Source organism: Pinus tabuliformis, chromosome 2_2 (assembly GCF_031772625.1).
Source record: "Pinus tabuliformis cultivar Carrire ecotype Pingquan chromosome 2_2, CPIR1, whole genome shotgun sequence".
In the NCBI taxonomy this organism is placed as follows: Eukaryota; Viridiplantae; Streptophyta; class Pinopsida; order Pinales; family Pinaceae; genus Pinus; species Pinus tabuliformis.
In genome coordinates, this window is record NC_142300.1 from 764,760,438 (window position 1) to 764,777,167 (window position 16,730).

Consider the following 16,730-nt stretch of genomic DNA (forward strand, 5'->3'; position numbering starts at 1 on the left):
TGGTAAATTCTTCAATTACAAGATAAAAAATAGAATAATGCTCTGCCTTGGAAGATCGAACTTTTATTTTTTATTTTTTATTATTCAAAGTATGGAATGGATTCAGTTTTTGGAGCTAATGGAAGGTAAATTTCCATTTCTTTTTCTAATATATTTGGGTTTTGGTTCATTAATATATTTTATAACATGAAAGAAAAGCTTCTTAATTAAATAAAAAACGAACTATATATATCTTATGAATATTTTTTGTTGGGATTAAACAAACTCTACAAAATTTCTCACTTTTCTTTTATAATTTTAAGGTTATTAATTTTTATTTTATACTTGTCAATATTTAAATAATTTATTATTATTAAAAATATATTTTTAAATACATAAATAAATTCACTTTTTTAAAAACTAATTGAGTCTACTTGCTTTCTGTAAGTAGTTTTTACTTTCAAATATTTCTCCATAAATTTGAACTATATTAAATTTACATAAAGTAACTAATTCACATTTCACATCTCAACAATATAAGAAAATATTACTTTGTTAATTTTTTTTTATAGGATTGATTAATTTTTTCACATATATCTTGAAAATAAACTAAGGGAAAGATAAGCACTATTTTTTATTTTTTAGAAGGGTCCCCATTTATTTAGTTTTATTTCTAAAACTAAATAAAAAGGGGGGTTGTTACTAGCCACAACAGGGCCATAACTCTTACTTCTTCCCTTCATAAATTCGAATCATTACAATCAAGTGAAATATCAAGTGAAATCTCTTAATACTCGATGACTAATTTAATCTTTAACTCTTTCCTAACTTGACCATCGTGTGGACATCGTTAACCTTAATTACATGTGAAAACCCGTAAGACAAGATGTATTTCTTAGGATTCTAAATAGGGTGCAAGTGATGATGGTGAATGTGGTACAAGGGAAATGATGTTTCAAGAGCTAGAGATTATTTTTCTTTTTCTCTTTTTATATGCTTAGTTCTTTCTTTCCTTCACCTGGGTTTCATAGCAAGGCAACATGTCTCATGTGCATGATGTGACTTTAGTTGCTTATACCTCGAGCATTTTTTTAGCTCTTTGATTTTTATTTAGACATTCTTATACCTAATAATTTTCCTTTTTATTTTGAACCTTGCTACAATACATATGATAACTCAAGCATGGAAGGAGAAGTGATGATAATGCATGAAAATGTTGATGAAGTGATGGGGTGTGCAAAATGAGTAGGGAAAATGATGTAAAACACCTACCTTCATTTCTAGCAGTTCAACTTGATTCATAAGGTGATACAATATCTAGAGGTAAATTATGAACAAACCATGGTACAACATGGTAAAAGACAAGAATTTAAAGTTTTATGAGCCAGTATAGAATATACCAATGATTACCATATATCACAACCCACATCCAAAAAGCAACATCATCATGTGTGAGAGGACGAACATAGAGTGCATCATAGTTTGGTATAATCTCTCTCTCCCAAACACCTGAAATCACAAGGGTCAGCTAAGTATGCTAAAAAAATCTCTGGCAAATTTCCATGGAAATTCCATAGATCTCATTTATGGAATCGCTGGTTCTGATACAAAACACAAGTGAATTGATTCTCTAGCTACCCCGACAAGTCAAAGGATAACAGGAACAAAGCAATAAAGAAAAAAAGATGACTAGGAGAACTTGGGAGTCAGACATGGAAAAAAATATTAGCAGGACGATACTTGGGAGTCAGACATGGACAACAATATTAGTAGGATGATAAACATCATTAATGATATTTCAAGATTTTCCAATTATATTCAACAATGCAACCAATCATTGAATCTGGTTATTGCTGAAATGGCAATTTATTTGAAAGTTACATTTCATTCCTCACTCATCCAAATAGGGAGACTTCTAAGTCCACCAAACAAAATGTTAGAAAGACAGGACTATTGCGAAGATGTAATATCAAGGTCACTCCTTTTCTTGTCATTCTAATCTCATCAAAGACACTAACTTTCGAGGGCTCTCTAAACTGTTCAGAATAAACAATTTATTCTAGTATAATCAGCAATGTATTTGGTTTAGCTCGTAATGCTAAATGTATCATTGAGATGGATCTGAAACTCCCCAGCTTGCATGCTGGGCCAGTAAATGTATTCATGTAACTTTTCCACTTCCATGATTACCATGGATAATCTTTTAAAGACCAAGGGGAGAAAACGAGTGCTAGGAAACTTCTCCAAGGTTTAACATATGTTGATTGCAGGATTGATAAATTTCTTGTTGTAGTTACCCTAGAGGAGATTCAAAGCACACTCGTAGCAAGCACCATGTGATTAGATATTTTTGGATCTATATTTATTCCTTTGCCACGACAAGGAATAGACATTTTGTCCCTCATAAGTCGGCCACCTCAGAAGTTGCATGATACAGTTAGGGCATGTAATCTCAATGACAAGTCTGAGGAAAATTAAATAAAAGAATGGTATCTGAGCCTAGTAGCAATTTAACAAGGTATCCGTGACTCAACCTCTTGCAGAGTGAATGAGAAGGCTGTTGACTAAAGTTGAATTATTTGACAGTTATGATAACAATTTCATTGGTTTAATTAAAACACGTTGAGTGAAAATGCTTGCTCCTTGTCTTAAGAATGAAGCTTATCTTTATGTTTTGAAAAATGCAAGGTGGGTAGAGGGAATTCATATCTCTAGTTTTGCATACCACTTGGGCTTTTGATTGAGGGAAGTATGGAAGTCGTTTGCTATATAAATTAAAGTCTGCTCCTCATTTTTGCATACAGCCTTGAAAACTAGATCAGAAAATACCCTGTTCACTTCATCTCTGAAAACAATATCTATAACCTCTTTGGTCATGTATGTCACCTCTCACCCAGAAGGAAGGCATGCACCTGTTTGTTGACCTCAATCCAACTGCATCCAGGAGTTATTTTAAATCCTCTGACTTTCATTATTTTTCTAACCTTTTCAAAGTCACGCATCTACCAGCCATAGCATATATGTTTGAGAGAAGCACATAAGGTGCAACATCTCTCACATCCAACTCAAAAAGGTGTTTTGCCACGGATTCTCCTAACTCTATATTGTTATGTATTCTGCAGGCTCCAAGCAAATGCATCCAAACAGATGCATCAGGTTTGATTGGCATTTTATTGATAAATCCTTCTGCTTCATCTAGCTACCCAGCATGACTAATCAGGTCAACCATCCAGCAGCAGTGCTCCATCGCAGGTATGATGTGATAATAGCCCCTCATGCAATTGAAGTATTGAAGGCCCTCATAGACTAGGCCTACATGACAGCAGGCAGACAAAACACAAACCATTGTGATATGGTTTGGTTTTACATCACAAGCTTTCATTTTTTCAAAGAGTGTGATGGCCTCACTTACATAGCCATGCATGGCATATCCTGCAATCATGGTCGTCCAACAGACAACATCTCGATGTCGCATCATGTCAAACAGGTGGCATGCATTGTCTAAGCTACCACATTTTGCATACATGTCTAATAGGGCAGTGACCACAATGACATCCAGCTGAAAGCCATTTCTAATTATTTGTTCATGGATTTCTACACCTTGCTCCAAAGCTGCCCAGTTGCCACATGCAGAAAGAACACTGGCAAAGATTTTTGTAGTCGGCTTCACACCCGCCAGTTGCATATCTTTGAAAATCTTCAGGGATTTTTCTCCCGAACCATTCTGTGCATAACCTGCAATCATTACTGTCCAAGATACCTCATCTCGTAATGGAATTTTATCAAATAATCTGTGTCCCTCCTCTATACTCCCGCAACTTATATACATGTCTATCAGGGCACTCTCCACAAAGATATCAGACTGCAATCCACTACTAATTATTTCCTTGTGGATCTCCATACCATGATCCAATGCTGCCAACTTTTCACATGCTGAGAGAACACCAGCAAATGTTTTTGCTATCGCCTTCACATCAGCCCATTGCATTTGCTGGAAAAGCTTCAGGGATTCCTTGGCACGCCCATTCTGGGAATACCCTGCAATCATCACCATCCAGGATATGATGTCTCGGAGATTCATTTGGTCAAATACTTCACGTACCTTGTCCATTTTCCCACATTTTGTATACATGTCTAGTAGGGAATTGCCCACAGATACCTTAGACTAGAATCCCCTTCTATTTATTTCTTCATGTACCTCCATAACCTGTTCTAGAGCTCCCAAATTGGCACATGCTAGGAGAATACATTGGAATGTCTTCGAGTTTGGCTTCACACCTGCCAATTGCATTTCTCGGAAAAGCTTGAGGGCCTCCTCATCCCAACCGTTCCGCGTAACAATTGCAATCCTGACTGCCAACGACACGGTATCTTGTTTACGCATTTTGGCAAACAAATGGCGTGCATCTTCTACACTCCCACATCTTGCATACATATTTACAAAGGCACTTTCAGGTCGAAATCACTACTCATGAAAAGTACTCCTCGATCATAATAGTCGGGCGGTTCTTTCGAGCATTGTTTTATACCTTTTCAGGCTCGAGAGACACAACTTTACGAAAAAGGACACACTTGGAGTTTTATTTTTTGCTGTCTTTTCAAACTCTCTAAACATGAAAAGACGTCGAGTTCTTCCTCTGTCAGACTCGTTAAAACTTGATGACATTAGAGTCCGTCGAGATGACGCTTTACAAGCATATGCTATCCCCGTCAAGCTTGTTAATAAAAATAACTGGGGTACTCGCCAAAAATGGTGGGGGAAAATGGAACCATAATTATTGTTGTGTCAACAATATGTCGCTCTTGAACATGGCACTTGTCTGCTTTCATGTCTGGGGGGGACATATCATCTCATTTTTCACTTGCCTCCGTGGAATTGGGTGATCCTGTTTGACCTCTCATTTGCTCATTGCCTCGTCACCATGACCTTTGATCCATTGATGTCAAATACTGCCAAGTCCACTGTCGTGCCGCCGATATGTTCAAGAGAAGTTGACCTCTGCAGAATAACAACCTCCCTATGATAGCTCGCATAATTCTGATTCACCACAACATTCTTCCTCTGTCTCGTGTCAATGATGTGGGAAACACTATGGCCCAGCTTTGATCAAGGTCACTTCCTGTCGACTTCAGCTCATTATCCAGGAAGCTGATCTAGAGACTCCCTTTCGGTGCCTTGGAGCTTGCATGCCTCAATGGCAGGTTCTTCGTGTTCGACGTGAGGATTTCATCATTGGCCTCCGATTGAATGATTCTACTGGTGTTCGACGCCAGCTCACTGATTCGCACGCCGTATATTGTACCTATAGTACCTTGAGGGCCATTGTCATTATTGGTGGTACCTCTCACGTCTGTTAATAGTTTTCATTATTGACTGGTAATCAGACGATGTTCATGCATGTTCGACCTCAACTCATGTATTCGCATGCTTGAACTTGTACTTTTGTTCAGGTCGAGATGGAGCGCAACACCCTGGATTTTGTCTGCTGGAATCCAGGCTGTAATTTTGTGGATTATTGTGATTATTACATGACTCATTCACTGGATGGCTGCGACCATCCCTGAGTCTGTTCATCGATCCTCACTGGATGGCTGCGCCCATACCTTGGATCTAGATTATTATGTACTCTGTTATGGATGGCTGTGCCCATACCACATATATCATGTACTTGAGATATCAGTTGTACCTCTCTATGCAGATTCTCTGGCGGCAGCATTTTCAGTTGCATGTGTTCTTGTAAAGAATTTCACCCCTCCCTCTCTCGGGCCTCATGCTTTAGGGGGCATCTGTTACACAGTAATTTGTCACCATTTGTCACCGTCCCTGTTACCCCTCTCCCGCACTTTGGAGGACTCATTCCGGGACCTGTGAGAAGTGACATAACTTGAAAACACTTGCATTATGTTCCCCTAAGTATGGACTTCATATGCCCTAAAGACATCTCCTACAGAATATCCTTAAAAATTTCTCTTTTTCCATTAGCGTGGATCCACAGTGTATTACTCGCGCCAATGGGGGAAATCCTCCAAAGAGGGCGCGCCAGTTGGCGCTCTGTCTCAGAGCTATACCCGCGCCAACCGAGTTTGGGAAAGCTTTTTAACAAACGCACGCGCGAAAGTTTTTTCCTTTCGACTCATGAAGCTTTTTAAGGATAATGCCAATCCCATGGATGTCGTGATTAATCTTATCTCCCTTTCCTCTATCCATAATAGCTTTTTGAGGATAAACCCAATCCCATAGATGGTGTGATTGATCTTATCTCCTTCTCCTCCATCTATAAAAGCTTGTTCTGTTGCCTTTGACAAGCTAGTTCGAGCATAGGGAGAATTATACTTTCAGAAGTCTAAGAGATTGTTGTAAGAGTCTTCTTTGCATTCATAATCAAAGAGAGAGAGGCTTGTTCCCAATCCCGACAAGCTTTGCAAGGCATATGTAGCTGATCACCCAGCCAAAGGAGGATTTGACGTCAGAACTATGGTTGTATTCTTGTTTGTTGTTTATCAATAATAGATGACTATCATTATGGTTCCACTATCGTTGTTCATTGTAATGATGTTTGAGTTATATCTTTTCTTACCGATATATAATTGCATCTATTGGATTTTATGCTTGTATCTGTGTTGTTCTTTGCATGTGCAGGTGTCCATTCACGGAGATCGTGGGGATCGTGACCGGCCGGAGCAAAGGAACGGGAGCGGCGACTCTTCTACAAATACTAGCGTTGGAATCCAAGTAGGTTCTCATCATTGACCTTTAATTTGCAATTAGGAACTTGCATGATAGCATTGTTTGATTGCTGCTAGACCCAGTCTGCGCTAGTAGGGATCGCCTTTGTCCACAGAGGATTTTTTAAGGAGATTGACATAGGAAAATGAACTATGCTCCGCCCGAACTTCATTAGAATGAACAGGAAGTCGGAGGATAGTTTTGATCTTGTGGCTACCTCGTTAAAAAATGAAACAAGGGTTATGAGGATAGTTCTTTTACTACGTCAACCTCATTAAAAATTGAAACAACTCCCTTTTTCAAATCGAGTCTTTTGATTAAGATTTAGTAAAATACAAGTCGAGTCTTTCCTAGATCTCGAGAGTGAACCTTCATTCCATCCACTTTGTTGAATGCAATGAAGCTTGGGGGGCATGTACCTCAATTTGCGTAATTATGTTGGGGGCATGCAAACTGATAACAAGCATTGTTTTTTGTTTCAAGCTTGTGTAAACATGAAATCGAATCTAAGCAGAGTTCTCCATGGTTCAAGCTTGTGTAAAAATGAACCCATACCCGATTTACATCTCGTGATTGCCTTTTATCTGCTAAATTCTGCTAGATGAGCCTTGGTTGCTTCATTCCATCGCCACCATCTCTTTGGCTGATCATATGCTCTCACTTGGTTGTTTATCCTTTCCTGAAGAACCGCAGCGATGAGTGGTTTTATTAGCCAGCCTCTTGACCATTACATGTTTTGAGCAGTTCCACCATTACCGGAACCAGTTGCTACCCTTCATACCACTCGTTCCTCTTGGACGAGTCTACTTTCAGCTCTTTTTTGACTCGTAAAATATGAAAAGATTTCCGAGTATTTTTTCCTTTCTGACTCATTAAAGAGAATAAAAATGGAGGTCTACTTTCAGCTCTTTTCCGACCGTTTAAAGACGAAAAGATTGTCGAGTTATTCCTCTTCACTCGCTAAACGTGAATAAGAGGTGGTCATCTTTAAACTCTTTTCTGACCGTGTAAAAAACGAAAAGATTTTCGGGCCCTTGTCGTTTCAGGCTCGTTAACGGTTACGAAACGACGTGATTTCGATTGCTTTTTTACTTTTTTCAGGTCGAAGTCACTAACTATGAAAAGTACTCCTCGATTGTAATGGTCAGGCGATTCTTTCGATCATTTTTTATACTTTTTCGAGCTCGAGAGACACAACTTTATGAAAAAGGACACCCTTGGAGTTTTCTTTTCTGTTGTCTTTTCAAACTCTCTAAACATGAAAAGATGCCGAGTTCTTCCTCTGTGAGACTCGTTAAAACCTGATGACATTGGATTCCGTCGAAATGATGCCTCACAAGCATATGCTATCCCCATCAAGCTTGTTAATAAAAATAACTGGGGTACTCGCCAGAAATGGTGGGGGAAAATGGAAACATAATTATTGTCATGTCGGCAGTATGTCGCTCTTGAACATGGCACTTTATTTGCATTCATGTCTGGGTGGGGACATATCATCTCGTTTTTCAATTGCCTCTGTGGGTTTGGGTGATCCTGTTTGACCTCTCATCTGCTCATTGCCTCGTCACCATGACATTTGATCCATTGTTGTCAAATACTGCCAAGTCCACTATCGTGCCGCCAATATGTTCAAGAGAAGTTGACCTCTGCAGAATAACAACCTCCCTCTGATAGCTCGCATAATTCTGATTCACCACAACATTCTTCCTCTGTCTCGTTTCGATGATGTGGGAAACACTATGGCCCACCTTTGATCAAGGTCACTTCCTGTCGACTTCAGCTCATTATCCAGGAAGCTGATTTAGAGACTCCCTTCCGGTGCCTTGGAGCCTGCATGCCTCAATGGCAGGTTCTTCATGTTCAACGTGAGGTTTTCATCATTGGCCTCTGATCGAATGATTCTACGGGTGTTCGACGCCAGCTCACTGATTCGCACGCCGTAGATTGTACCTATAGTACCTTGAGGGCCATTGTCATTATCGGTGGTACCTCTCGCGTCTGTTAATAGTTTTCATTATTGACTAGTAATCATACGATGTTCATGCATGTTCGAATTCAACTCATGTATTCACATGCTTGAATTTGTACTTTTGTTCGGGTCGAGATGGAGTGCAAGACCCTGGATTTTGTTTCCTGGAATCCAGGTTGCGATTTTGTGGATTATTGTGATTATTACATGACTCATTCACTGGATGGCTGCAACCATGCCTGAGTCTATTCATCGATCCTCACCAGATGGTTGTTCCCATACCTTGGATGTAGATTATTATGTACTCTATTATGGATGGCTGCGCCCATACCACATATATCATGTACTTGAGATATCAGTTGTACCTCTCTATGCAGATTCTCTGGCGGCAACATTTTCAGTTACATGTGTTCTTGTAAAGAATTTCACCCCTCTCTCTCAGGCCTCATGCTTTAGGGGGCATCTGTTACACAATAATTTGTCACCATTTGTCACCGTCCCTGTTACCCCTCTCCCGCACTTTGGAGGACTCATTTCGGGACCTGTGAGAAGTGACATAACTTGAAAACACTTGCATTATGTTCCCCTAAGTATGGACTTCATATGCCCTGAAGACATCTCCTGCAGAATATCCTTAAAAAGTTCCCTTTTTCCATTAGCGCGGATCCACAGTGTATTACTCGCGCCAATGGGGGAAATCCTCCAAAGAGGGCATGCCAGTTGGCGCTCTGTCTCAAAGCTATACTCGCGCCAATCGAGATTGGGAAAGTTTTTCAACAAATGCACGCGCGAAGGTTTTTTCCTTTCGACTCATGAAGCTTTTTAAGGATAATGCCAATCCCATGGATGTCGCGATTAATCTTATCTCCCTTTCCTCTATCCATGATAGCTTTTTGAGGATAAACCCAATCCCATAGATGGTGTGATTGATCTTATCTCCTTCTCCTCCATCTATAAAAGCTTGTTCTGTTGCCTTTGACAAGCTAGTTCGAGCATATGGAGAATTATACTTTCAGAAGTCTAAGAGATTGCCATAAGAGTCTTCTTTGCATTCATAATCAAAGAGAGAGAGGCTTGTTCCCAATCTTGACAAGCTTTGCAAGGCATATGTAGCTGATCACCCAACCAAAGGAGGATTTGACGTCAGAACTATGGTTGTATTCTTCTTTGTTGTTTATCAATAATAGATGACTATCATTATGGTTCCACTGTCATTGTTTCTTGTAATGATGTTTGAGTTATATCTTTTCTGACCGATATATAATTGCATCTATTGGATTTTATGCTTGTATTTGTGTTGTTCTTTGCATGTGCAGGTGTCCATTCATGGAGATCGTGGGGATCATGACCGGCCGGAGCAAAGGAATGGGAGCGGCGACTCTTCTACAAATACTAGTGTTGGAATCCAAGTAGGTTCTCATCATTGTCCTTTAATTTGCAATTAGGAACTTGCATGATAGCATTGTTTGATTGTTGCTAGACCTGGTCTGGGCTAGTAGGTATCGCCTCTGTCCGTAGAGGGGATTTACCTCGCCAACATACATCACTCTGCAATCCACTTCTTTTGATCTCTTCATGAATGTCCAGTCCTTCTCTAATGCCTGCAGAGTTGGCATAAGCAGGGAGTACGCTGGTGAATGTGAACTTATTGGGTTGGACGCCTTCTCGCCGCATGGGGAAGAACAACCCTAAAGCCTCGTGGGCTACCCTCTACCCGGCATAACCCGCGATCATCACAGTACATGAACATACATCACGTTTTGGTATTTGGTCAAAAGCTCTACGAGCATCCGCCAGGCTCCCACATCTGACATATACCATTTCAGTTTCATGAACCGTTTCAGTTTTGGATCAACGATCAAACTTTGTTCAATCGTCAAACACCACAAATCCACGGTGAATAAAAGGACACGGTGACAGTTGGGGCAATTCATTTCAAAGGGAAACGCCTTACGACATAACTCATTTACAATCTGAACCTCAACTCTCAAATGCAATTAAAAAACTCTTAGATACAATTAAAAAATTCCTTCAACAAGTTAAGGTGCACAAAATGCTCGCTAATTTATAACAGAAAGGGCTGTTGTGGATACTGGTTCAACTCAGCCAACTGAATTGACAGATAGGGCTGGCTCTGGACCTGGAGTTTCTAAATCTCCTCTTGCATCCTCTTACTACTGGCTGAAGTAGTGGTCCGGGCCCCCGGGGCTTGAGTTGTGAAATTCCTACCCTGGGCCCAAGAGACTTGCCTGCAGCCTCAAAGTTTTGTGCGGATCCCTAGAGTTCTTCAAATAGCTTGCAAGCCTGGTCAATAACGACACCCACACAACCCTATCATGCGTGCGCATAATCATCTTCCCCAGATGCGTGTGCCAACCCATCTAAAAGCATATCCATGACATCCAAATAAAATTGATACAAATGCCATAGTCTAACTAGCGGAAGGAATTGCATGGAACCTTATAGAATTTCTGGTCATATTTAGAGAAAATTCGGCAGAGATTTTTGTAAATCCAAGTTATAGTTGTTAAATTTCAAAATTTTAGGTGTCCTAGACTTTTTCGATGGTGCTGAATCCATTTCCACCATTAAAAATACAATTCAAACACTGCCTCTACAAGATTTTTTGAAATTTTTTTGCCCAGATTCCAGCCACTTTTGGCCGTCCAGGCAATTCCTCCACCACCTAGGTAAAGGACTCGGATACAAATTCGAAGATAAAAAACAAATGCCAAACACGTTGAAAGGTGTATAAAGGCCACGTAGTTGTAGTCGAATGATGCCGAGTTTGACAATGTTTAAAACCGTGGTAGTCTCACTCAATGCTTAGGCATCACAATAGGAGTTTGACCATGCTTAACTTTCCCTAGTTTTCATTCTCATTACTTTTAATTCGGTGGGAATTTATAAAAATTATAGGTTTGAGTTGTTTGAGTTGGTTAAATATATTTATGTTGTTAAAAGTTACGTTATATTATTTTTTTTTAAATATTCAATTCATATATATTTTAATTTAGGATTTATCACGTGTTAGGAGGGTCAAATCTCTTTTTGTTTTAAAAGAGATTTGCATTTCAAGATATTTGATCTTTCTAAAAGTTAAGATGAATCTAAGTTGTTTTTTTAGTTTATTTTTTATTTATTTCCATGAAATTTGATTGAGTCAAAATGTTGAACAAAACATTATGTTACAACATTTCTACAATATTGGGTTGGAGAGTGTTGGGTACAACAACATTTTTAAACATTCTTTCTAATAATTTGTTATTTATTTCTTTTAAATTATCAACCATATTTTTTTATTGATTTTATTCTAAATTTGCTAGAAATTTATTAAAATTATAAATTTTAGTTGTATAATTTATACAATCTAAGTATCTTAGAATTAAAGTATGAAATTTATTTATGCATTTAAAAAAGTATTTTAAAGAACTAAATATCAAAGATGAAGACTCAACACAAAACATTGAAGATTGTATTCCTAGACATTGAAATTTGGATACAAAATGAGCTAGAGATTCGACAGTGAGTATGTTAACTATCAACTAGTCTCGTCGAGTATTAATTATGAACCACCTAGAATTTGTACTACATCGGTTATTGAGTAGTTGTCATGATTAATATTTCAACACCTCCTCTTAATCATGACCTACACGTCAACTTGCATGTTGGTGTAAGTTTCAGCTAGACTTACAACATAATTTGTATTTTCTACAATACACAACTTACTTCTACAAATTTCAAATTTAGCCTTTCCAAGAGGCTTGGTGAATATGTCAGCCACATTTTTATCTATATTATAATATGTTAAGTCAATTTTTTTATTATACTTTTTCTCTTACAAAATGATGCTGCGTTTTTATATGCTTTGATCTTGGATGATATACAAGATTGTTTGCCAATTTGATAGTGTTTTGATTGTCTCATTTGAGAACTGTAGGTAATTGTTGTGTTTCTCCAACATCTTCAAGTATCCTTCTAAGTCATATTACATTACAAGTAGCACTGTTTAATGCCTTATACTCAGCTTCAGTGAATGACAAGGAAATAGTTGGTTGTTTCTTGTTGCTTCATGATATTGTTCATGAACCAATACTAAACACATATCCAGTAGTATATTTCTTGTCATGTGGATTTCCAACCCAGTCAGAATTGGAATAAATTTCCAACTCAACATCAAATTCATTAGTATACATTATACCAAAATTAAGTGTTCCTTTTAGAATATTGAAGCACATTCTTTGTTGCTTTCGAGTGACTTTCACAAGGCGTAGCCATGAATTGACCAAGTATGCTAACATAATATGATCTATATGGCCTGGTGGTGGTGAGATAGTTCGAAGTTCCCACAAGTTGATGCTACATGGTTCCATTCACCTCTTTAGTTCCATCATCATAGTACAACTTAACATTCCATTATAAGGGAGTAGATATTGCCTTGCATTCAATCATGTTGAACCTTTTGAGGATTTCCCTCGTATATTTTCTTTGTGTGATTAGTATCATACGAGATTCCCTCCAAACTTCAAAACCTAAAAAATAATGTAATTCACTAAGATCCTTCATTTAAAATACTTGTGACAACTGAATTTTAATTTATTCAATCAAATTGGGTGCATTTCTTGTTATGATAAGATCATCAACATATACATATATCAAAACAACATTCCCATCTTCAACTTTTTTGATGTACAAGTTAGGATCATTTTTGCTTCTCATAAAACTTTTCTAAGAGAAGAAAGAATCAATTTTCGCATACCAAGATCTTTGTGCTTGTTTCAAACCATATGAAGATTTCTTTAACTTGAAGACTAGATGCTCATGTCCATGTTTTACAAACCCTTCAAAAATTAACCAAATAAACTTCTTCTGTTAACTCACCATTCAAAAATTAAATTTTACATCCAACTGATGCATTTTCCAAATATGTTTTGTAGGTAATGCAATTATGATTCTAATTGTGTTTAACTTAGCTACAGGGGCAAAAGTATCTTCATAATCAATTCCCTCTTTTTGTAAATAAACTTTTGCAACCAATCTAGCATTAGACTTATCAATACTTCAATCAGAATTAAATTTGGATTTATACAACAATTTGCATCCTATGGGAACTTTATTTTAAGGCAATTATGTTAATTCACATGTGTCATTCTTCATTATAGAGTTATATTCATCATTCATTTCACCTTTCCATTCTTTATATTCTTTAGCTTCTTCATAGATCGAAGGTTATACAACATTCATTACAAGATACATTAATGCATAATATTTATACCTTATAGGTACCTGAATTTGATGTGATGACCTTCATGAAGTTTTACAGCTTTCATCTTTCTTTCTGGTTTGTGGAGTCCCTTCACCTCTTCTTTGAGTGTCATGACTACTTGATGCTTCTTTCTCTTGAACATATCTTTGTTTTTGTGCTTGTTCTTTTTCGTATTCAACACTCTATTTTGATATAATCATCAGTATCATACTATACACCAAGATTGTTCATTTTATCCCCTTCATTTTCATTCTCATGAAACACCACATCCTTACCTGCAAGCAATCTATGAGAACCGGGATAAAACAACTTGTATGCTTTTTGATGATCACAATAACCAACAAATATGCACTTGATTGACTTTGCATCAAGTTTTCTTTTTTGATATTTTGGAATATGAGAAAATGCCTTACAAGCAAAAACCCTTAAATGACTGACTTTTGGTTTATACCCATAAAATGCTTCAAAAGGTATTTCAAGCTCTAATATTTTGGTTGGACTCCTATTTTTCAAATAAAAAATACTGTTAATGGCTTCAACCAAAAATCATCGGAAACATTTTTACTTTGAAGCATATTGTGTGCACATTGTACTAACTTTTTCTTTTTCCTCTTAGCAACTCCATTTTACTGAGGTGTATTTGGAACTGTAAATCATTTTAAAATCCCATTTGTTTTACAATTTTGATTTAATTCTCTTGATTTATATTCTCTCTCTTGATTAGATCTGATAATTTTGATACACTTGTCAGTTTGTTTCTCCACCATATTTTTCAACTCTTTAAAGTATTCAAAAATATCACTCTTATTTCTTATGAAATATACCCATGTATGCATAGATCTATAATCAACAAAAATAAGAAAATATCATGCTCCACTAAGAGATCTAGTTTTCTTAGGTCCGTATACATAAGTATGGATTAATTCAAATATTTCCCTCTGTCTTTTCTCTTCATTTACATGAAATTCCTCCCTATGTTGCTTGCCAAGTACACATGCTTCACATTCAACATGATCATTCTCTATAACAGGAAGACCTTCAATCATTGTCTTTGTTAGGTCCCTATACTACTAGGGTAACCCCTTATTGTTATTAGTACAACCCCTTTATTATATTGTTATGTCCATGTAGTCCCCATATTGTTATTATTCTGCCCCATAGAAGCCCACTATTGTTATTATTGTGCCCTTAAATTATTATTTTTATGTCGGATCTCATTATATTATGACCCCTTAGACGCCCATATATATAAAGGAGGTCTTGTCATTTGTAGCATCTACGAATTGTTCATTTGTGTAATGTAAAGGAGGTTTCCCCCTCGAAGAAGCTTATTTCTAAAGTGTTCATCTATATTTTCTATCTTTTTGTAAGCTAGTTTCATAACATTTGCTATCAGAGCTTTGGATTCTAGGGTTTCACTACTCCGAACAGGTCATCGTGGAATTTTTGCTATAACTCTTTTTCTACAATGTTTCAGAAGCGAAAAAAAACCCCATTTGAGAATAAATCATGCCAAATCTCGGGTCAAAATTTCAGAGCTTGTCTCACTATATTTTAGAAGATATGATTTGAAGAATTAGGGTTTTTGCAAGCTCCAGAATTTCATTTAAAATAGGTCATCATGGAATTTTCACTACGAAGTTTCAGAAACTAAAAAAAAAAACCAGTTTGTGAAGAAGTCAGGATGAATCTTGGGTCCAAATTCAAATTTTGGCTCGCTATATTTTTGGACATATGATCTGAGGAAATTAGGGTTTGTGCAGACTCTCGAATTACATCCTAAGCAAGGACCTTGGGAAAATTGTCATAACTTTCTCTTTGAGCATCAAATTTAAATTTCGTAAGAAGTTACAGAAAGACAACAGACTGTAGTTTCCTGTATATAGTTTTCAGATTTGAAGGTCAAAACAGTGACACGTGACACTTCATACAAGTTCGCTCTTCTGAAAAGGTATATAATCAGGTCATCTTGGGAGATTGTGCATAACTCTTTCTTGGAGAATCCAATTTCGACTAGACTGGTGGCATTGGAAAGAGGACGCAGAGGGCTACTGCAAGTCACGATTTCAGAATTGGAAGATCTGAAATTACAAATTTACAGCCGTTTCAAGATCAAGCTCCTAAAATCAAGAAAAGGCGATATGAGGAAGTTTGATGGCAAGGATCTGGTAAATTGGATACTACAAATGGAGAAATATTTTGATCTACATGGTGTACCACTATTACAAAATGTACGTATTACATCTTCATATTTAGAACCAGATTAATTTTTATGGTATAAAGGGCTTTATTCTTGTAAACCACTTGTTACGTGGTCAATTTTCACAGAGGAAATGATAGCACATTATGAGGATACAAGGAGAAACACCTTCTTTACCAATTTATAAATCTCAGACAAAAGTGTTCAATGGCAGAGCACATTGAGGACTTTCAAAAATTTAATATAAGGGTAAATGATATTCCAGAGAAGCAAAAGATTGATTTCTTCATAGGCACTTTAAAGGATAACATTCAACATGAGGTTCGTCTCTGGGAACTTGATTCATTGGAGAAGGCATTCAGGTGTTCAAGAAAAATTAAAAGCGAAATTATGGAAACAAGGAATCCCACCACTCATGACTATAATTATGGAAGTGTTTTTTATCCTAGCCTTCCACAACATACAAGGTTTACACCACAACTATTGGAAGAAAACAGAGAAAAAGAGCTGTGTTACAATTGTGATAGCAAATGCACTAAAGGTCATAAATGTGCTGAGAAGAAATGATTTTACACACACTATGAAGAGG

General features: G+C 37.3%; 1 pseudogene; it reads right to left on the reverse strand.

The window, feature by feature from the left end:
- Positions 1–3,178: 3,178 nt before the first annotated feature.
- Positions 3,179–4,414, reverse strand: LOC149194935 (putative pentatricopeptide repeat-containing protein At1g68930 pseudogene; annotated as a pseudogene).
- Positions 4,415–16,730: the final 12,316 nt, after the last annotated feature.